This window comes from Molossus molossus, unplaced genomic scaffold (assembly GCF_014108415.1).
Source record: "Molossus molossus isolate mMolMol1 unplaced genomic scaffold, mMolMol1.p scaffold_m16_p_23, whole genome shotgun sequence".
NCBI lineage: Eukaryota > Metazoa > Chordata > Mammalia > Chiroptera > Molossidae > Molossus > Molossus molossus.
Genome location: NW_023425359.1, coordinates 10,724,138 through 10,744,407, shown reverse-complemented (window position 1 = coordinate 10,744,407; position 20,270 = coordinate 10,724,138). Strand labels below are relative to the sequence as shown.

The 20,270-nt window shown below is 36.3% G+C and overlaps 1 protein-coding gene across 5 annotated transcripts in view; it reads left to right on the top strand.

Annotated features, from left to right (window-relative positions):
- Positions 1–20,270, top strand: part of CEP170 (centrosomal protein 170) — a 111,978-nt gene that overhangs the window by 4,772 nt on the left and 86,936 nt on the right. The window contains exon 1 of one of the 5 annotated variants that reach the window (XM_036277341.1): positions 15,659–15,703. The exons of the other annotated variants lie outside the window; for them this stretch is intronic. The gene's annotated coding sequence lies outside the window, so the exon portion shown is untranslated. Of the gene's footprint in view, positions 1–15,658; positions 15,704–20,270 lie in introns of those variants that run through there. 5 annotated transcript variants of the gene reach the window in all.

Genomic DNA, 20,270 nt, shown 5'->3' with positions numbered 1-20,270 from the left:
TTATAACTGAACTTCTGAACTTAAGTCTTTTGTACTAAAGCCAAAATTCCTGCCACTCATCTTTTTCAGTTGGTTCAAAAGGCAACATTTATTTCCTTCTGATTCACAAAATTTTAGAATTAGAGGAGATTTTGAAGTCTTACCATGCCTACTACCAATATCCCTGAGATGTTATTGAATCCAGCTTCTCCACAAACAACACTTCAGGGAAAAAAATGGGCGTGGAATGGCTCACTTGGTTTTCGAAAAGTATGGAAAGATCTTACTTAAACTGAGCTAGTATCGGCTCTACTATATATTTAGTAACTCCTTCCCACTGGTTGCAGTTCTGTCTTTATGAGTGAGTGCGGTAAGCTTTTCCTCAATTTCCTGGGTCCTCGCTAGGTCTTCTCTTTTCTAAGTTGAGTACTACAGCCCTCCAACCTCATACAATACAGTTTCCTTTACCTTTCCCGTCTCTGTCAGCTAGATTGGGTCAGCGTTGTCAGTGCTGTTCCCCTTCTGATCTGGTTTCCATAGTCAACTCTGCAGTTACGGTCTGAATGCAGTGTAGTGAGACTCTCCCTTTCCTTAATTTAAGCAGTGCACTTGTGTTTGTGTCTAAAACTGTGTTAACTTTTGAATAACAGGAGAAGGAGAGAAAAGTGTACGTGGCTTTTCAAGTTATATTTATACAGCTCAAGGGATTATGTTTTTGAGTTTCTGTATTTATAGTTTCCTGATGTTAAAAATGACCCTTTTGTTTATTAATCCTTACGTGAGGATATTTTTCCATTGATTTTTAGATAAAGTGGAAGGGAGGGGAGAGAGAGAGAGAAACATTGATGTGAGAGAGAGACATTGATTTGTTGCCTCCTGCATTCAGGGTCGGGGATCAAACCTGCAACCCAGGCACATGCCCTTGACCAGGAATCAAACCCAAGACCCTTTGGTCCACAGGCAGACGCTCTTAACTACTGAGCCAAACTGGCCAGGGGAAAATTGACCTTTCTTTATGAAATGATAGTGTTAGGTGGTAAGTTTCTTTGGATATTTATCTTGGAATTTTTTTTTCTTTTTTCTTTTTTTTTTAGTGTTCTTGAATAAACAATAAAATGTTAGCAGCCTTATGTTGTTTCTTTTTGTTTTTTGAAAAAATTGGAAATCACTGATGTTATCAATATAAAACAGCATCTTTTTTATGTTAAGATTTCTCCCATTCTTTGTATGCACATACATGATGTTTTTGAAGCAGTATTTACCTTTAATCCTTAAAAAAATCATCTCTTTGAAGGTAGCCATAGTTAAAACTTGTTGAGATCTTCTCAAATCATGATTCTGTCATCCAAGGGATTAGCTTCCCTTCCTGGCTTTTTGACATTAATAACATGCCAGCCCTCTTATGTCTTTATCCTGGCCATGTACTAGATATAGCCAAGGACAGAGCCATGCAGATTTATAAATAGAATAAGTGTTGCATGAATAAAATATGCTGGAGGTAAAAGATGACACAAAGAAACCAAAAACCGTTTGAATGTTTTTTTTTTTTTTTTGTTTTTTTTTTTTTGTTTGTTTTATCCTCACCAGAGGACATTTTTCTATTTTTTTTTTTGTACAGATAGAGTGGGAGGGAGAGAGAAGAAGGGAGAGAGAGAAACATCGACGTGAAAGGGACACATCGAGTGGCTGCCACCCTCACGACCAACCAGGGCCGGGACAAACCGCAACCGAAGTACATGCCCTTAGCGGGAACCGAACCCGAGTCTCTCCGGACCGCAGGCCAACGCTCTAACCGCTGAGCCAAACTGGCCAGGGCTGAATGTTTTTGTTTTTAATTAAGGAGAAAATCATCCTATCTTCATGTATTTATCCTTTCAGTGAACTTTTTTCAGTTTGAGCAAAAACAATATATATATTCTTAATTCATCTCCTCTCTTTTACATAAAAGATAGCCTCTTTATATAATATTCTGCACCTTGACAGGTACTACTTTAGAGAGTGGTCAGGGAACATCTCTCTCTGAGAAGGTGACATTTAGCAGAGACTTACGGTAGTTAGGAAGTAAGCAATGTAGAGTGCAGTGGTCCTGAGACAAGAATGGATGAGTGAATTCTGAAAACAAAGAAGCCCCTGGCTGGACGTGAGTGAGCAAGAGGATGGAAAAATAGGAGGAAATGAGGTTGGATGGAGATTGTACTGGTTGATTTTATTTAAACTGCCTTAGTTCATTGGAGTGTGTTAAGCAGGGGAATGGCAGAAGAATTGGGTTATATTTTTAAAGTATGGCTCCCGCTGTTTTGATAATAGACTGGAGGGTGAAAGAGTGGGACCAGGGAGATCAACTAAGGCATTTGGAGTGATTTAGACTAAGAGAAGTTTATGGTTTACACTAGAGTAGTAGTGTGGATATCAGGTTCTGGCTTTAAAACATCAAGAGTTTGTGACATACTGAGTTTGAAATGTCTATTTAAACATCCAAGTGGAGATAACAAGTAGGCAGTCGAATATACTAGTCTGGAATTCAGAGGTTTGTTTTGGACTGAAGATATTTACATTTTAAGCATCATCAGTAGACTGTATTTAAAGATGCAGGACTGGAAGACATTGCTTAGGTTGAGAGTTCAGTAATTATGTTGATAAAAGAGGTCCAAGGCCCTGGCCGGTTTGGCTCAGCGGTTAGAGTGTCGGCCTGTGGTCCAGGGAGACCTGGGTTTGGTTCCTGTACCTCAGTTGCAGTTTGTCCCCGGCCCTGGTTGGTCGTGCGTGTGGCAGCCACTCGATGTGTTCCTTTCACATCGATGTTTCTCTCTCTCTCCCACTCTATCTGAACAAAACTAGAAAAATGTCCTCAGGTGAGGATTAAAAAAAAAAAAAAAGAGGTCCAAGAATTGAGACCTGATACTAACAGTGAAACTTAGCAGGAGAGAAGGAGCTACCAAGAAGGATTGAAAAGAACTTAAGGGGCCAGTGAGGTAATGAATGTGGTGTCCCAAAAGCCAAGTAAGGAAAAGTCCTTTTACTCATAAGGAATGATCAGTCATCCATACCACTTTTAATCACCTAAATACTTAAGAAATCAGGCAATATCCTCTAACTGTCTCTGAGAAAATAATTTTGTTAGATCTCACTTTATTCTAGTTTGTCGATGGGGATGTTCACAATATCTTCCCCAGGAGCTACTACATCTGAACAAAATTTTAATCAGGAATCGGTCTCTGCTGTTTCTTAGGTGTAGGGCCCTGGCTGCTGCTGCCACAGAGCTTTGATCGGGAGAGGCAGTGCCGCTCAGTGGGAAGATTGGCCGTGAGGAACTGCCCCAGAATCCCGAATTGTGTGGTCTTCAGTATGTCCCTTTAATTTCAGGAGCTCAGTGTCTTCTCTATAAAACAAAGCTAGTGACAGTCCTCAAAGGTTTATTTTGAAACCAAGTGAGATAGATGTAAAGTGCAAATGAAAGGTATAATTACAGGTAGAACTTTCCTTCCCCCATTTCCCAAAGTGTGGTACCACTTGCAAGTGTTAGATTTGAAGAAATGTTTTGGTTCGATTGGCAAATAGAAATATTTTTTCATTCTGAGTCTGTAGGAGTACTTTTTCTTTTTTACTTCCTGTGCATTCCATCCTCATAGGCATTTTTTGCACATCATCTTATAATGTTTTTGAGGTGGAGAAAAGGACATGATACTGGAGAGAGGCTTTGAGATAACTTTCTCTAATCCAAACTCATCCTTGACTTCTAGGCAGGGTGTCTAAATAAGAGAATGAAGTCAGGCTAGCTTACTTTTTCCAAGGCCAACATGGAGAATTTCCCTTTTTTAACTGGCTTTTTCTGGCAGGTGTTTTACTGTGTGAGGGTTTGTCACATGCTACATGGAATAGAAAAAGTACAGATTCAAAGCTTAGGGGTCAGTTAGGGGTCTTGGACTTTAGCCAGCCAGCTAGAAACTGATTTGAGGAAACAGATAGGGGAAATGAGCATACTTGATGATGTAAGGGTAAAGTATAAAATTTCATTTTGGTGAAAAAGGAACTTTGCAAATAGAGGATTTTTAATGGTAACCTTTTGAGGACACTAACTTCAAAATAGCTATTGCAAGGACCTTACATTTGCTCTGGTTACCCAATATTTACTTCTCATTGAGTAAATAATGCATTGCAAACTGAAGGCCACCATACTTTTTCATACTGTTTTCTTTATGTATTTTACGAAACTAATCCTTGCACATTGCAGAAAATCTAGGAAATACCATTAAATGAGGAAGAACACACTTCAGAACCCCACTAGCCAGTGCTACCACTGTTACACATTTCTGGTTATTCTGGTTTAATCTAGTAACATTTTTATCATGAGATTAAACTTTCTGACTTTAATTTTTCATGGACATATAGGAATCCACTTTATCAAACTTGTAATTATAATTTATGGAAATTACAGATATTTTTTAAATTGTAAATAACCCTGCAGTGGACATTTCTAACTGTTATGTTTCCATGCAAATCAGTATTTTCCTTTGCCAATATTTCAACAAATTAGTTGTGTCAAAGAATATGCAGAATTCTAAAAACTTTTCTAATTTTCTAATGAAATCCCCACCCCATCCTGGTCTATGCCAATATACACTTCCACCATGGTATATGAAATTGCCTTTGAATCTTTTTATAAGTTTTGCTGACTATAAACTAAAAACCTTTTTTAAATTTCTCTGTTCAGTAATACATATGAACATTTTAGACTCTCTCTCTCTCTCTCTCTCTCTCTCTATATATATATATATATATATATATGTTTATTGGCCATTGTAGTTCTAACCTGAATTGCTTGTGTGTGTGCCCTTTGGCTCAGTTTTTCTAAAGGAATGTTCATCATCTTATTCACTTGTAACAGCTCCTTGATCGTGTATGTTGAAAAATATTTTTCCAGGTTATAATTTGCCTTGTAAACTTACTATTTTTACCCAAGAAAGATTTTAACTTGTATATAGCCCTATTTGTCTTCTCCTGATGAAGTAATCCCACTGCACAGAATTTTATTGAATACTTTACCTGTATTTTTTCTTGTAGAATTTGTGATTTGAATTTTTACATGCAAACGTCTTAATTTATCTCAAATGTATTCAGGCATACTTAGCTTTTTTAAAAAAATAAAAGAATATGTTTCATTGATTTTAGAGAGTAGGAAGGGAGAGAGAGAGAGAAACATGGATTGGCTGCGTCCTGCACGCCCCCTCCTGGAGATAAAGCCTGCAACCCAGGCATGTGCCCCGGCCAGGAATCAGACCAACAACCTTTTGGTGCTGGAGATGCTCAGCCTACTGAGCCACAGTGGCCAGGGCAAGGCATATGTAGCCATTTGTCTCAGTACTTTTATTGCACAATTTTTCTTTATCTGTCACAATTTGAAATGTCTTCATAGATTAATTTCTGGAACTTTTATTTCTTCTATCTGTCTGCTTATTCCTGTACTACTATATTATTACCAAGTTTTACAGCATCGGTTTATAACATCTCTTTATAAATGAGCAGACTTCACTACACTCATTTTACACAATTTACCTAGTTATCTTTGTATGCTTATTCTTTCCAGATGTGTTTCAGAATTACTTTGGCAAGCTCATTTGAAAAAAATTCTTTTGATTGAGATTACACCAAGTTTAGTAATAAATTTAGGATCTGAAAGATGACCAGGGGACTCTGGAAATATTTTCCAACAACCACTATTGTATTAAACAAAGTTTAAAAATGATATATACTGTTTTCTATTCCAGTAGCATTACTGAACTCCATTTTTCTGTGACTGACTAGCTGACAAAGGTGATACTGAGCTACCCTTTTTTTGAGGGTCAGGGACATGTGTGTTTTTGTGTGTGTACTTTTAGAGAGGAGTGGTAAATAGAGGTTGGTTTTTGTTTAAGCTAAAGAGCCATTGAATGAAACGTACACTGTTTTTCTAATCTAATGATTCTGCTATTTCCTTCTGGAGCAAATCCAGGACTGAAATACTTGTCAGTTTCACTTACTACCTTCCACTTCCACTTCACTCTGCCCTTCGCTGGGGGGCATTCGGGCTTTGCAGTACGAATAAGAGCCTTTTTTGAGGTGAGAAAGCACAGTTTGACCCTGTGTTTCTAATTGGTGCATAACAAATTCCAGAATGTTAAAGAGCCACTGTCCAAAATCAGGAATGTAAAATTAGTAAATTGGAGAGGTGGGAACAAACAGGATGCAATTAAATGAAAGGTAAGTAAAGTAAATTTAGAAATTTCTTTGAATTGCTACAAGATTACTTTCTGATTAGATTATTTGAGTTTTTCATACACACACACACACACATATCATAGTCCCTAAATTTACTATATGACAAAATTAAAATATAATATCAAATATTACTTCTTAAAAATGTGGGTACATTTTCTATGCTAGATTGAGCATAAATGAAGAAAGGAAAAGTCAATGTTTATCAAATATATCATTGCCAAAAATAGGGATAGAATAAGAGCTAATGTCCATAGCAGAATAATTAAGAAATTTATGAATCAGTTCATAGGTACTTAACTCGGGAACAAAAATTATTTACTTCTTTTCATAGTTTGAATAAATATATTTATTTCATCATATAAAAGTATCTAATTCTCCATAGGAAATGAATATGGAATTAATGAATATATAAGAAATGCAAGATTATTATATTTTTGATAGGATTCTCAAACATCTAATAGAAGCAGTAAACTAATTCAAATAAAAAAATTAACAATAGAAATATTAATAGGATTTTACTAATTAACATAATATGTTTTCCTTTTTGCTAGCATTCACCCCATAGATCAGTCTTTAGTAGTATAACATGGTTTTATCTGTTTAATATAGCATAGGAAACAGTTTTTCAATCAAGAGTTGCACAGTACAGGGGTAAAAAATGAGGGTCACCTGAAGGCAGAAACCCAATTAATTTTTTGAGACAATTGCTGTATAAACCTGAATTTGTTTTATAAAACATATATATCATTTTATTTATTAAATACTGTCATCACAAATCTGCTGCAGAAAAAACAGATGGCTTAGTTATTTTCTGTCACACATGACTTTGAGGTTGTTTCCTGACCTTGGGATAAACACACGCAGAACCAGACATATATTTTGTCAACATGATGTAAATAAAGGAGTACTTTGCACAAGAAGTCAGAGCTTCGTAGTAGTTTTGGCACTGTTACTCCCTAGCTATGTGATATTGAACACATCTGTAATCTTAGTGTCTCATTTTGCTCATTTGTGAAAGTAAAAGGCACAGATGATATTATCCCCAACTTTAAAGTAATATATATGCATGTAAAATTTTAAAATATTGTTTAGTTCACTCTTTATGGCCCATTGTATCACTATGAAATAAGAGAGAATCAGAGGAGCTGGAGGACGTGTGTGCTATATAGAGGGAGAATGAAAAGGAAGAAGAGGGCTGGACAGAGGAGGAAGGAAAGGCAGGACTGAAGAATGAGAAAGTCTTTGGAAGGTAAACTATTCTTGGCATATCTTACTCATTTGGGCTCAGAGCATTCTCTCTTAGTAATAATTGTTGTTAAAAGTACCAATAATCTATTTTAGCTGCTTTTGTATCCTCAATCTTGTTCAAGCTCTTCTCCAAATGAAATGAATGTCAATAGGGAGTTCTTTAGTTATATCTGGAGATTCCCTCTTTTTTTTTTTTTGTCCTCACCTGAGGACATTTTTGCATTTATCTTCAGATAGAGCGGGAGAGAGAGAGAGAGAGAGAGAGAAACATCGAAGTGAGAGAGAGACATTGAGTGGTTGCCACCCGCACAACCCCACCAGGGCCAGGGACCAACTGCAACCGAGGTACGTGCCCTTAGCGGGAACCGAACCCGGGATTCCCAGGTCCACGGGCTGACACTCTAACTGCTGAGCCAAACCAGTCAGGGCTGGAGATTCCCTCTTTTAAAAGAATTGCCTTCCCAGAAATACTCCCTCTACAAAATATTTCTGGCAAATTATTACAGACCTCGTGGTATTCTGGTAATGATGAACCTAATCACTATAAGCATCAATAGTTTAATGAATACTATATGAAAGAATAGACTTACAGATATAGTAACACTTGAAATGGTTATTGAATTATTTCAGCCATAAGATAATCTTGATTGCTTATGTAATTTAATTTGTATGAATGCTATATACCTTTATAAATGAAAATATAAAGCTCTTTACACTCTAGGTCAAATGTTTTTCAACACAATTTTTTTTGTGTGTCAGCCTATTCTGCATATGTATATTATGTATGTATGAAGTATTTAACTAGAGCCATCCTTAATTAATGTGATTCCTGTTTGTAAGGTTGAGTTATCTAAAGCAGCCACTATTAAATGTGTAAATATTTAAATTTAAATTAATGAAAATAAAATAAGACTTCTAAGATGCTTTTGCCATATTTCAAATGTTCAGTAGTTTGTATGTGGCTAGTGGCTTATGTGTTAAGACTATGTAGATACAGAACCTTTCCATCATCCTAGTTTTATTGCTCATAATTTAGACTAGTAATTAACAACTTTTATTAGGCAGTAAACAAGTGCATTTCTGATATATTTATAAAATACATCTTTGCTTAAAGGCTTTTGAGTTATTCTGTACTTTGACTTTTGATTTCAGTTTTCATGCTGATACTGGGGTTGAAATGGTTTATACCTACCTCCCCAACAATAAATGTGTAGTGAATAAAGTGATGCTGAGCAGAAACAATTTTTAAAGGGCACATTAGGCAGTGATATGCCCCAAAGTCATTACATATAAATGAGAGAACCAAGAGAAATTTCTAAGAAAGTTGAATGTTTGGCTTTCAGGATCCTGTAGAGACCTTTAATTCACACAGCTTTCTTCCCACTACCCCTCCCCTGCATTCTGTTTTCAGTTTTTTGAGACAATTTTATGCACCTTTGTCTGCTCTTAGTGATACAGGACCTGAAAGGTTTGATTCATCGTTGTTCAGTGGACCTAGAGATAGATGACAGTTCTCCCAGACTCACGGTTGCTGATTCACGCTTTATCATGATTGATAAATTTGCCTCATTGCTCTAGATGGGGTCACCTGATATTTGGTCTCTGATTTTAATATAAACTGATCGAGTCTTACTTGTCTATGGACTTCTCAGGGAGAGAATGTTTGAGCCTGCTGGCGGCCAAGCAGGAGAGTAAGAGGTAGTTGAAATTGGACTGAATTGTGCATGAACTGTCATTGTTTATTGCCCCAAAAGGTAGTGTCAGAGAACATGTTATTAGGTAAAAACATATTGCTTTTTAGTCATTTTCAAATTCCTTACCCAAATCTGGGATCACTAGCATCATTTAAAAGTATACTTGAAAAAAATACCAAGGGGACAGTGGTGTAAAAAGCCTAGAACTTGGTATCTGAAAGCCCAGGTTTGAGTCCAGATGACTGCTGTTTATTACTACTGGATTTGTGACCTTGGGTAGTCATTTAACTTCAGGGGAACAATGTTTCTCACACGCTTCTGGGAGGAGAGTGAATGTAGTGTAAGCACCTCACATTCACTGCACAAAGGAGATACATGGTAAATGTTTGAGTCTAAGTCTTAATTGACTTATTGATGTAAAACAACAGAATGAATTTTTGACACAGTTTTACATTTCCACAAAAGAGCCAGTCAGATGTTACATTTTTCAAAAACTGGCAGAGAAAATTTGGCAAGAACTTTTAATGTCTAGATAATTTATGGAAAAGTATAACTTGTTTTCACAAGCATTTTCCTTAAGCACTTTATAAAATGATTTTTATGAAGAAATGTTGTTTTAGTAAATCACTGATTTTTTCCATCAAATCTTTTTGAAAATATTTACCAAACTCAGATATAGAATATATGACTATTGATATTTGGCATGTCATCTTCACTTATTTTTATGAAAAAAAATTTTATAATCAAATGCTATTTCAGGCAAAAGTTATAAATTACCTTTTTTCTCAATATGTATTTGCTTTAACTGTTATTTTAATTAATAATGTATATATATGGAAGATGATAAAGGCAAAATTTGGAACGCTCATTCCAGAATAATCATGAGTATATGGAAGTAAAAATGTTCCCAGTACCGAGTTTGTTCACATGAGTGTGGAACAAGTATCTTGGTAGGCATCCAAAAAAAGCACAGCTGTGGATTTATTTTTTGGATTAGTTGTACAGTATTTAGTGGGGGTAGGGATTTAAAAGAAATAATTTTTTCCCAAGAGTATATTTCATTATCTGTCCCAGGTCAAGTTAATTAATTATACAGCAGAGCTGCATTTTTTAATATGTCCTAAGTGTATATCACTTTCTCAGAGATGTTTCCCTGGACCACCCAGGCACCACCCTGAAACTGTATCATCCGCTGTTCTCTCTGTTTTTTCATGTTCCTATGTTCCCATTGTCACTGAAGTTGCTTTGTTTATTTACTTAGCTTTTGTCTATTATTACTTCTATGAGATTAGGAACTTTTTCTGTCTTGATCATCACTCTCTCCCTATTATTTATAGTGTTTAATACTTAAATACTTGTGAATGACGAAAAATGATTGATTCGTTTTATAGTACTCTATATAATGGAATCTTCTTGTATAATTGATGTATAATGTTTGTTCATTTTTTAGAACTTACATAATTTTGTAGTTAAAAGCAATTATGCGTGTATGTATGAAGCTATTAGAACTTTGTCTAGCACACAATAAATGCTACCTATTATAAATAAAAGATGATTGAAAATTATGGCTATTGCTATTGTAACATTTGATCAATCATAGCTGTACCTTATTTGATCTTGAGTCCTTAGCTAAAATGCAATCCTAATAATTTATTTTATTTTTCAAAACGTGGGGTTGAAAGGCAGGGACTTTAGTATTGGGGATATTTTCTATGAAGGATTTAGTAGGGAGGAAATGTTAAATATGGATCTTGAATTTATACATTTGCTTAAAATTTATTTACTTATCTTCTGAGTACTTTGTATGATGGTATCGAAAGACATGGTATTTATAGCAGCTTTATTCATAATTGCCAAAACTTGGAAGCAATCAAAGATGTCTTTCAAGAGGTCAGTAAATATATAAACTAGGGTACTTCCAAACAATAGAATATTATTGAGTGCTAAAAAGAAATGAGCTATCAAACCATGAAAAGACATGTAGAAATCTTGAATGCGTGTTACTAATGAAATAAGCCAATCTGAAAAGCCTACATATGGTATGATTCCAATTATATGACATTCTGGAAAAGGCAAAACTATGGAGACAGTAAAAAAAAACAGGAGTTGGGGGGGTGAATAGGTGGAGCACAGAGGATTTTTAGGGCAGTAAAAATACTCTATGATAACACAATGATAGATACAGGTCATTATACATTTGTCCAAACCCTTAAAATGTACAACACCAAGAGTGAACCCTGATGTAAACTGCAGACTTTGGATAATGATGTGTCAGTGTAGGTTCAACAATTGTAAAAAATGTGTCACTGATGGAGGATGCTCATAATGGGGGAGGCTAATGCATGTATGTGGCCTGAGGGTGCAGGGAAATCTCTATACCTTCCCCCTCAATTTTGCTGTGAACCTTAAACTATTCTAAGCTAAAGTCTTAATTAAAAAAAAATTTTAAAGACATGACAGAAGTTATAAAAGCCAATCCAGCAGTTGATGCAGTAGCTTAGTTCATTTTAATTTATAAGCTTCACTGCTGATTTAATGACAGTTTTGGGAGGTGAACTTTATCACTTTTTTTCATCCTTGTTTTAGTTTTTATTTATTTTGTTAGGAAAATCACATATTTTTCCTACTATCTATTCATTCAGGAAACATAGAGCTAGCTAGGCACTGGGCCAAGCCCATGGAGATCATTGGCACCCTTTCATACCTCTTGGTACCAGGAGAAAAATTGTCACTGGATATATAAATAGATAACATTTTATTAAAGTGAGAATCGCACAGGTTAGAGGGAAGCATTTTTAGCTGTGCGGACTGATAGTCCTAATGTGAAGTCAGTTATTTCTTCCTCTGCAATAGCAGTTGTGGGATAAGAGGTTCACTCCTGCAAAGCCATCTGGTGGTGAGTCAACCAGCCAGATGCCAGAAGTATAAGGAGAGACTGCCCTTAACATGTGTTTTAGCTCAAGTAATTGCATACACTGAAGGTCATTTATGTAATAGTTGGGATACCGCCCCCCCCAAACCTAATAGTCTGAGTAAACAGTTCTTTGCTGCGACTTATGTGATGTATTAGTCATAGTTCTATTGTAATGTTAGATGTCAAGGGCACATTCGTTGCCTATCTCACAGCTCTAGATAGTAATTAAGATCACTCAGACTCTTTTTCTCATCAGTCCTCAATTTGAATTATTGTGGTTGGAAGCAGTTTTTTAAAATGTAAATAAACAAAAGCTGTAAAGTGTATATTATGTTGAAATTTAGGAATATAATGAAGCTGTGTGCTCTGCTGAATATCTGCAGAGTATTTTTTTTATTTAAAGCTTAAATATTAAATTTTTAGTTCATAGATCATGAAATGACCTCTGATCTAACAGAATAGTCCATTTCTGTGTTCCAAGTAGCTATAATTAGCTATAACATAGAAATGAGACTTCGATACTGGTTCTGTGTTTACCTCCATCTGACCTCCAAATGTCAGCTTTAAACTTTTGTCAGATAGCTGCCTATGACAAGGACATCAGGAGGAAAAGAGAGGCAACAAAATGGGGTGGGGGGGGGCAGTAACCAGGATTTAATGGTGAGATTTAATTGTAGCAAAAGTTCAGTGACTGATTTTTAACCTCTTATCCCTGGAGATTTCAAGATTATCTTCACCTCAAAAAGACTTGTAGCAGCTCCATAGCTACTCATTCATTCATTAAAAATAGATTTTCAGACACTCACTAGGAGTGAAACATTTGAGTAGGTTCCAAGGCTACAGAGATGAAGAATTGTCTCTGTATTTCAGATCTCCACTTACTTGCCATTATACCACCCCTAGTGTTCCTATCCCAGTCTGGGGTAATGACAACTTCTTGTTCTAGTATCACCTTAGTCTTATCCCTCTCATGACATCTATTGACCAACATGCCCTAGGACTGAGCTCCTTGTAGCAAAATTTCCTTGCTTGCTTGTTTTGTTTTTGCACACACTAAATGCTCAGAGTATCTGAATATAGTAGGTTTCTCAATGAGTGTTTACTGAAAAAAGAAGATGGAGGAAGACAGACATTTCCTGCCTTCAAAGCACTCACCAACTAGAGACATAATCATGTAGTAACAGTGCAGGATCCTTAATGCTATACAGTATAGTTTAAATTACAGTGTCATAGGTATTTGAACAAAGTATTTTAGGGCTACAGAGAAAAGAATTGTTTGTTTTGCCATGGAGAACGATTTAGAGGAAGGCAGTGTAGTGTGTTAGTATTGTACTTTGTCATACTCTGGGATTTCTTAAATGCTGAAATTAAGAAGCACAGAAAAATAGACTAATAACAATTTGTATTATGTCTGATCTGCATATCTAATGTAGACTTTTCAGATTAAGTTACTCCAGTGTTTTTGACAGTGAAGATGGCTAGTATCAGAAATGGAAGAGTTTTGAGTTATGTTTTAATTATATTGTTAAACCATTAAAATGTTGAATTGGTTAAATGAACAAAACTTGTATTCATTTCTGAAAATAGGCTTTAATGTTTGTTACTCTTAAGTAAGATTTCCTGAAATTTTTTTTATAGATAATAATTAAGGCTTTTACCTGTTTTTTCATACCCCAAACACTCACATATATTTAAAGTTTTGTGAATTTTCAGAATTGTGTGTGAAATTTTTAGGACTGAATTATTTAGCTTGTTAAATCTGAACCTAAGCCATACTCATTAATTATATATTTTATGATTAATGGGTCAACATATGCCATATGGTTTAATCCCTGAAACTTTACTAGTAGGTTTTGGACTAATCTTTTAATCTCTTAAATTCCTCATTAGGTAAATTCTCCTGTTTACTATCAGTAAATAGTAGTACCCTGCATGTATTCTCATTGAATTTAATCTTTAATTTGGAAGGGGGATCTTTTGCAATCGCATCTTAACTGTAGATTTCTGCTGCCTACCAGCTAAAGAGCCAAAAATAAACTAACCAAAGCCTTCAGTTTGGTATGTTTTTATATGTGTTTTCTTTTGTCTCAATGTATTTTTTTCTCTTATGATGGCTGCTTTTACCTGTTGGTTGATAAAGAGTGTGTTGTTTAATTTCTACATATTGCAGATTTTCCACTTTGTCTCTGTTACTGATTTCTAATTTTATTCCGTTGTGATTGGGAGAGTTGTTTTGCAAGATTTCAGTCTTCTAAAGTTTATTAAGACTGTTTTAGGTCTAACTTAATGGTCTCTCCTCCTGGAGAATGTTCTATGAACACTTGAAAAGAATGTGATTCTGTTTTGTTGAGTAGAATGTTGTGTTTGTGTATGTCTGTTAGGTCATGGTGGTTTATAATGTTGTCAAGTTCTTACTGGTCTGTCTGGTTGGGTGTTTTTTATTATTGAAAGAGGGATATTGAAGTCTTAAACTATTTCTGTTCAGCCATCTAGTCCTTTTAATTATGTTTCTTTTTGATATATCTGTTTGAGGACTCCGTTGTTAGGTGCATATGTGTTTATAACTTTTATGTCTTCTTGCTGTATTGACTCTTTTATCAGCATATAATGCCATTTTTGTCTCATAACCTTTTTTAATTTAAAGTCTATTTCATCTGTTACTGATATAACTTACTAAGCTTTCTTTTGGTTACTATTTGTTTGGAATATCTTTTTTTTTCTTACTTTCAACTGCTTTGCATCCTCATATCTACACAGTTCCTTGTAGACAGCATACAGATGGATCCTGTTATTTTTTTAATCTGCCTTTTTATAAGTAAGTTTCTTTGTTTGTTTATTTATTTTTCCATTTTTTGGTTCAGATAGAGTGGAAGGGAAAGAGAGGAAGAGAGAGAGAAACATCGTCGTGAAAGGGACACATCGAGTGGCTGCCACCCGCATGACCCAACCAGGGTCGGGGACAAACTGCAACCGAGGTACATGCCCTTAGCAGGAACCGAACCCTGGTCTCTCTGGACTGCAGGCCGATACTCCAACTGCTGAGCCAAACTGACCAGGGCTACCATTGTTTCTTTAAATATTTTATATGTTGGTACATTTGATGATATCCCACAGGTTTCCTAGGCCCCATTAATGTTACTTTATTATTTTTTCTGTCTGTTCCTCACACTGGATCATTTAAGTTCTCTTGTCTTCAAGGTTGCTGATACTTTCTTCAGTCTGTTCAAATCTGCTCTTGAACCCCTCTAGTGAGTTTGTCATTTTATATACTTTCTATCTCCTTACTGATACTCTTGTTTCTCTCATACATTATTTTTGCTGATCTCCCTTTGTTATTTGTCTGTTTACATATTTATGACAGTTGATTTAACATATTTGAGTAATAATTACAATGTCTGGGCTTCTTCAGGGATGGGTTCAGTCAAATCTCTTTTCCTGTAAATGGGCTCTCATAAACAGGATGTCTCATTTTATTGTGCTTCACTTTATTGCACTTTGCAGGTACTACATTTTCATGGACATTGAAATGTCCTCTACTAGCAAAAAGATAATTACTCACTGAAGGTTCAGATGATGAATGGAATGTTTTAGTAATGAAGTATTTTTAATTAAGGTGTGTACGTTATTGTTCAGGCTTCATGCTATTGTACATTTATAGACCACAGTATAGTGTAAACATAAATTTTATATATATTGGGAAACCATAAAATTCATGTGACTTGCTTTATTGCGATATTCACTTTATTGTAGTGTCTGAAAATGAACCCAGAATATCTCCAAGTTATGCTTGTATATATATATTTATTTCCTGTAAATAAATAAATAAATATATATATATGTGTGTGTGTATAGAGGGAGGGGGGGAGAGGGAGAGGGAGAGGGAGAGGGAGGGAAGGAAGAGGTAGTGGAAGCAGGAGAGGGAAGGTGGGAGAACAAAATTTTAAGTATTATGTTATGGTAAATCTGGAATTCCATTTATTCAACTCCTCAGGAATTGTTGAAGCATTCTTAGTGAGGGCTGAGATCAATCACTTGTTTACTTTTCAAAACTATTCTTGCAAGGTGTTGTGTTGTGGTCACTGAAATTTCTGTTCTATCATCTCTGTGGTTAGGGAGTGAGTGACCTGATAAAGATTTATTTGAATACCTGGCTCTCAAGAGGGGAAAGAAAACAAACCAACAAACACACACTGACTCTTTAAATTTCTTGAAAGCTTCTTCCACCCATGGGACTTGAAGCAGTGATGGCCAACACAAAGGCTCAGTGATCAAAAGCAGCAATCAGCAATCAGAGTACATGATCATATTCGGAAAACAAAGTCTTTATTGCTTATCCTAGCTCCAGCAAGCCACCTGAGAAATGAAGGACACTGTCCCTAGGCTTCTTCTTAACAGCTTTTGGAATAGAGAATGGAGGATGGTAGCTGTGACCACGTGAAAGACTGAAATTCACTGACCTTTACCAACCTCTTTGACTAGACACCAGAGTCCCAAATATAATTACTTTAGACAGTTCTTAGGCAATTCAGTGGTTGTTTAGGTGGAGGAATAGATTTTTGGAGCTTCCTATTTCCATTTTTCATGATGTTCATATATAGGTTTTATAGAATTTACTAAGGTAAGGGTTAAGCTGGGGAGGATGTGACAGATCTTAATGTATTTATGTATTATTTGACTAGGATATCATCAGCTACATTAAGGTAAGGAGGTTTTATTCATTGCTTTGTCATCAGCTCCTAAAATTGTACCTAAGAGCAGTAGTAAATGTATTTCAAAGTACTTCCCCATATCACCCAAGTTTTTGAATCAATCCATTAGTTTTCATTATCCTAGCTTTTCCCCCAAATTCATGCATCTACCAACAATATTCTCTTAGGCATTTCATCTTGTAATAGAAAAACACAGGTACAGCTGCCTGTTGCAAGGAAAGCCAAACTTATAAAGTAGGTGCTGGTGCAAAAGGAAAGAGGTTTTATTCAGGTGCTGTGTGACCTGGGAGAGTGGTAGACTCCGTGTCAAAGACCATTTCCCCTTCCTGCTCAAGCCCGAAGTTCTGATAAGGATAGGGAGGGGAAGCCTTTTATTTTTTTCTATCAAATTGTCTTTCTGGCTTACAGTGTGCTGGGGTCCTGTCCATTCATCTTTCAAGCTTTCCCATTGCTCAGGCCCTATCCATTCATCTTTGTAGTTTTTGGCACAATTGGTATAAGAACCTCCTCCTGTGCTGTCTAGGCCAATGGGTGAGACTCCCTGGTGCTCCCTGACTGTCTGTGGTAGTGGGGAGTGGGGTGCTACAACCCACCATCAGAAACCCTGGAGATGCCACAGCCCTCAGCCTGCCACCTAATGTTGGACATGGTGCCCACACATTCCTGGGAGCTGGTTGGAGTCCTCAGGGCAACTCTGGATCCCAGTGCACCTGCATCCTCCATGCAGCCCCCTCTTAGCACACCCATCCAAAGTGGCCAGCCAGGCCCATGCTCTAGCTGACAACTATCTATGGTAACAATCTGAGAATAAGGAAATATATTAGCATATTATATGTAACATTATAAAGTACACTATCCTCATTGCTCCAGTGACTGGGGGCATATCCAGAGTTAGATTAACATGACTGTGGAGATATTTGCCTCATATATTTAGTTTATATTTAGTTTCTATTGAGTCACAGCTAGTGCTTATAATATTATTAGTATCTAATCTGAAATTTGAGTTCAGAAAAATGAGAATGATATAATCATACTATAAATATGGAGAATAGGTATTATCATTAGGAATTTAATTCTCTTGGAGTAACTAAAATTCTTGAATCATTCTGCAAAAAAGAAATAAAGGAAAAATTATGACACATAATGAGATAGTATGTGGTCATTGAGATATTTCATTATATTCTGGATAGCTATTCTAGTTTGCCTCTCCTGTATTTTATTTTTAAATTGCATGTTCAAAGAAGCAGTTTTCTAGGCTTAGAAAATTATAGGCTTCTATATTTTGGCATCATGATCATTGGGACATTTATATACCTGCATATAATATTGAACAGAAGAAGGGAAAGCTTCAAGTAACTAAAAAATTATTAATCAAGTGTTATTCTAGGAATGGTTGCACTTTTATTTCTCTCTTAGAAAAGTAAACAAGGAATATAATGAATAAACACCCTGTAGTTTTTTCTGTTCCTTCCCAAAATTTCACTAAGACAAAGAAAGTGAGAGGAAACCACTTAAGAAGAGGGAAATTGAGAGTTTTGGAGAGAGGAAACTGTTGAAGAAAGATAGTGAAACCTAAGTGCCTGCTAAGGATATACAAAAAAATAAATGAATTCCCTCAGAATTTTGGATAGACTTAGGAATTTGAGATAACCAGGAATCTTGGAAGCAGAGATCAGGTATGGACCAAAAACAAGATCAGCTGAAAGTCTATAAAAAGAACACTTAGGGCCCACTGCCCAAACCTCCTTCCCACAAAAGATTTGTTATCTGAAGTTAATAAATCAGAGAGACTCCAAATGTGACCTTCAGTTGCAGGCAAGCATGGGGTAAAGTGCTATGCTAAGGAGATTAATACATAGAAACAGCACATCACTCCTTGGCTCATCTCCTGTAATGTCAGCAGTGCGTTGAGGGAGATTGCATGATTCTCCTGTGGATATATTGAACCCTTTCAGGTGGCGGCCAGGGGCAGTAAATGATATATGTTGACTTTTTTCCCAAAGAGAACGTGAGCTTGCATCGTCTTCCATTGCTGGACTCTCTAGTTGTTGGATTCTATGTTAAACTGCAAATTTCCTTCACCTGCAGTTTGTAGTTCTGTAATGTATAGATAGCAGCCTTATATTTAACTGTACCGCTAAATGGTACCATCACGAAGAGTAAACTGGGGCAAAAGGACGGCTTCAACAAAAATCCCTTTGTGCGTTGTTTCTAAAACATTCACGTGGGTGTTTTGGATTGTGAATGCACTTTAAAAAAATTTTTTTTATCCTCACTCGAGGACATTTTTTGCATTTATCTTTAGATAGAGCGGGAGGGAGAGAGGGGGGAAAAGAGAGAGAAACATCTATGTGAGAGAAACACAAAAACTGGTTGCAACCCACAAAACCCCAACCGGGGCCAGGGACGAACTGCAACCAAGTTACATGCCCTTAGTGGGAAGCGAACCTGGGACTCTCCGGTCCACGGGCCGATGCTCTAACTGCTGAACCAAACCAGGCAGGGCGTGAATGCACTTTTTAAAAAGATAATTGAATTATCCCTGGCTGGTTGGGCTCAGCAGTTAGAGCATCGGCCTGTGGTCCAGAGATACCCGGGTTCAGTTCCCACTAAGGGCGTGTACCTTGGTTGCAGTTTGTCCCTGGCCCTGGTTGGTCGTGCGGGTGGCAGCCACTCGATGTGTCCCTTTCATGTTGATGTTTCTCTCTCTCTCTCTCCCTCCCACTCTATCTGAACAAAAAATGGAAAAATGTCCTTGAGTGAGGATAAAAAAAAAAAAGATAATTGTATTAGAGTAAATCACACTCACCTTTTGTGCATTTTCAGCAGTGATTAAATAAATCATTTCATATCTCTCAATGGCTTCAGACACCGCCGTTTTTCTTATTGCTCATGTATCTGTTGTTTAGCTAGGAGTTGGATGATATATTGAGGGTCTGGTTTCAATTTGTATTTTACCTCCTTGTCTGTTTCACATCTCTCATTTGCATTGAACTAGGGCACGTTCTTTTGTTTTTATGATGGCTGAGGTGCAAGAGGGCAAGCTCAGTTGCTCACAGTATAACCTCTGCTTGCATCACATCTGCTGACATCATCCCATTGGCCCAAACAAGTCATGAGTCAGAGTTATGGAGTGGGGAATTCTACCCCAAGTCTAACAGGGAGAGAGCCCCATACAAAAACTGGAGACAATAGCTTTATATGTTATATCTCGCACTCTCCATTGTGGATAAGATCGTAAAGGATTCAGGATTATTGTCCCATCTTAATAAATACAAAGTTACCCCTCACCTTGAGGATTATGTGTTTTATTTCTGTTTTTCCAAAAATATGTATTTTTAATTACCTTTTTAAGCCTCATTGAAAGTAAAATGTATAAAAAGCCATGATTTTTATTTTATATTAGTATGTGTTTATATTGCAGTTATATATTACATATTAGCATGTTTTATAATTATGCTTTACAGTGTC